Consider the following 3680-nt stretch of genomic DNA (forward strand, 5'->3'; position numbering starts at 1 on the left):
ATTGCAAATTAAGTGTTTGCTGAGATAATATACCAGTCAGAATCATTCAAATTAAGTCTGATGCTTAAGCTCCAAGGTTGATCCTTTTTCATTTTCAGTCCACTTTGAATAATTTTGTCATTGCAGGTAACACATCAAATCATATAAACATGGACGTTTCCTACCAGGACTATATATGATGTGAAAATAAAAGTGATCAGCTTAGAAAAATTTCTGTGGTGAAGAAGCTTGTTTGACTTTTCTCTCTGGTCCTACTTCAAGAGGGTTGTATTGTTTTATAGACATTTGTGTCTGCGACTCCTGGTGAAGTAAAAAAAATTAATTTAAATGGTGATTCATTAGTTCTTGGACTGTGGAATTTGGTGTAGATCAATGCTTCAACAACTATCTCTGATGCAGACAATGACAGCAACTGGACTCAAAGAAACAAATTGACATTAGTGCCTATGTATATTCCTAGTACCTACTACCTTTATCTTATACAAGAGTCAAGATTATGAAGTGACATATATGATTCACAGTATTAAGAATATTTATAAATTAACCTAGAAACACATACACACACACACAAAAAGATAATCCAATTCACAATAATCAATATTCACAGCCTTATCTCTACAAATAGGAAGATATTGAGAATTACAAGGGTCTATCAAAAACCAGGTAGCAGGTCTGATGATGTAGGTGGCAGGTACCTGCCCATCTTTAATTCTAAACATACTTTGACATTCGGAGATCTAAAGCATCACCAAGCATGCTTTAACAGCAATGGATCTTGCACCATCATTCATGGAAGCTGCATCAATTCCTTGGAAAGCAATCTGCTTGACTACCCAGCAACATGCTTGGAATTGTTAATTGCTTGTGGATGTGCTAAAATATTATCCGAGATTTGCATGAAAGAAGCAATCTTTTGCCTGTTGAAGATGCAGTTCATCTTCCTGTATTGCTCAGACCAAATGCGTAGCACTTTCCTAAATAAATACTTTTGGATGATTTTTAGCAGAGTATGAAGTGGAAATCTGGTGGGCATGAGTTCTCAAAGGTGATGGTGAGTAACAGTGATGAAACCTTTTTTTTTTTTCAAGATGCCATGATGAAGAACACCAATTGCAGATAAAAAATTGTATACATAAATTGGAAATTTGCACATTCATTTATCTAATAATATATCAATTAATATAATTTCTAAATATTTTGCCTCCATTATCGATTTGAAGCCAATCTGAGTGAATCCTCAAACTTTGACTTTCTTTTATTGTGGCAAAAGTATTTATTTGTTTAAGTAACATGCAACATTTAATTATTTGGCACTCCATTAGGCTAAAAGAATTTTATTTTGGATTAGCATGCTGAAAGAACATATCTTTTAGTTTCCTTTCGAGGGATTACGGAATTATAATGCTGAAGATGATGAAATAAACTCTGTGCTGCATGAGTGAGGAACACTGTCTACATTCCAAATAACTTGTTAACCAAGTTTCTTAAGAGAAAAATAAAAATAAGAACACTGTCTACATTCATCAAGTTTCTAATCTCCAACATGGTTGAGAAAGGAAAGAACAATTCGGATCTGTGTAATCCGTACGTGTAGTTGAATGGTCAAAGTGTCTGACGATTTGATAGCCTTCATTTTCTCATTTATTGTGAAATGAAGTCAAGTCAATCCATTATATATATACATATATATATGTATATATATATATATATAATGGATTGACTTGACTCCATTTCACGATATGTGAGAAAACAAAGGCTATCTGTGTGTGTAATTTTTGTTGTTCAGTTTAATTCATTTTTTCGAATTTTGACGGATGTTTGTGATTAAAATATGATGTGTGTGGATTTGGAAGTCCGATCAGGATGCTTGATTTGGGTTGAAAATTTGGAGGTCACAAAAATTATAGTGGTGAATATTACAATATGATTATGGCCATTTAACAATCTTGGCTAGTGTAGGCTTGAATCTTTTGAACATTTCCTTCCAGAGCAGTGGACCTTTCATTGATAGCTCTATCCACCAACTGATCTTGAAAGCCAGAAGAAGACTGCAATGATTAAAGATCAAGATGAGCCATAGGCCAATCACAGATGTGGTGTTCGATCTCGAAGAAGTATTTTTTAGGAAAGCAGATACCTTGGTTGCTTCTATTAATATTAAGGCCAATGAGATTGAAACAAAGATCAAGGATTTAAATAAAGGAAGCATGAGATTTCGGATTAACCCTCATGATGATCAAAGACATGGCAGGCAGCTGATCCAGAGGCACATCAATTTGATGAAACACTAGTAGTTGATCAAAGATTTGGTGAGGAGGAATATGATAGTGATCTGGCTCTCTTGCGCTCTATATTGATAAGGCATATTTTGGATACCGATCACGTCACAATTCAGGTCACGTTATGCCCCTACTAAGTCAGCATGAGGATTGACTCCCCACATCGAACCGAAGCCCACTCGGGAAGGCGCCCCCTCGGTAAGTCCCGTCCCAGAAAGCCCGAGATGGCACCGTATGGCGTTGTTCCATGCTCGTCGGGTGACACCTCTACAAAGGTACCATCTGGTCACTCGGGGGTCGGCCGTCGCGCCAAATCCACGTACGACCGATCCTCAGGCAACAATATAAAAACCCTTGGCCGGCACTTGGCTAGGGGAAAGGACAAAAAAAAGGAGAAGACCACTAACTTAATCTACGAGGGACCCAACTCAGGAACACCCCGACCAGGGTCTATGTGCAGGAGTTCGGCCACCCCGGAGGAGAGACCGACCTCATCGACAACTCAGCTCATCCCCAGCTCATCCACCATTCGACCAAGAAAAGCATCGGCAACCACCTCGGGAGCTCCGGACATTGGCTCGTGGACCAAGCCGTGCTGACTCCTCGGCCACGGCGCGAAAGTTCCATAATATTTTTGGCGCTAGAAGGAGGGCCGATGTCGTAGGAGCGCCCCGCAGGAGCTCACCCCGAGGGAGAACCACCAAACACTCACATCCCTTTCGGACTTAGAGATTAGCCCCTCCCCAGGGATGGGGGCATCCCGACGCCAGACCGCTATTGATGCCTATTCAATTATCCAAGACTCCCCCCCTAGATATACCACGAGACCCTCGGTCATTTCGCTTGAGGCATTTCTCGGCCTGGCCAAACAAGTACAGGCCTTGGTAGTAATGATGCAAACAATCGTCCCCCTCATCCTACAAATCGTGTAGTTAACGACACCACCGACCGACTCAGCACCGCAGAGGCCAAACGGGGAGCAGGTCGGGACTGGAGAAGCCCGAGAGCAAACCACAACCCTAGGAAACCTACCCCATCAAAGCACACCAACACCTCGTCGACATGCACTGTCTCCCCTCGAGCCCGACACATTATCGTTAGACTCGGCAGATGATTCTTTCAGGGTCCAGCTATCTGTGGTCAACTGACGCCTAGACGAGTTCCAACATGAATTTCAAAAGTTGCGCGGCGAGATCGAGGAAAGTAGTTCGGGTGGATCCCCTTTTGCTCAGGAAATCCTAGACAAGGTTGTGCCACTCAATTTCAGACTACCGGCATTAGAGACGTACGACAACGACTCTGACCCTACGGAGCATGTCGTCGCATTTCGGGCTCAAATGGCCCTCTACGGCACATTCAATGCACTAATGTGTCAGGCATTCCTGACTACCTTCAGAGGAC

Source organism: Musa acuminata, chromosome BXJ3-7 (assembly GCF_036884655.1).
Source record: "Musa acuminata AAA Group cultivar baxijiao chromosome BXJ3-7, Cavendish_Baxijiao_AAA, whole genome shotgun sequence".
NCBI classification, from domain to species: domain Eukaryota; kingdom Viridiplantae; phylum Streptophyta; class Magnoliopsida; order Zingiberales; family Musaceae; genus Musa; species Musa acuminata.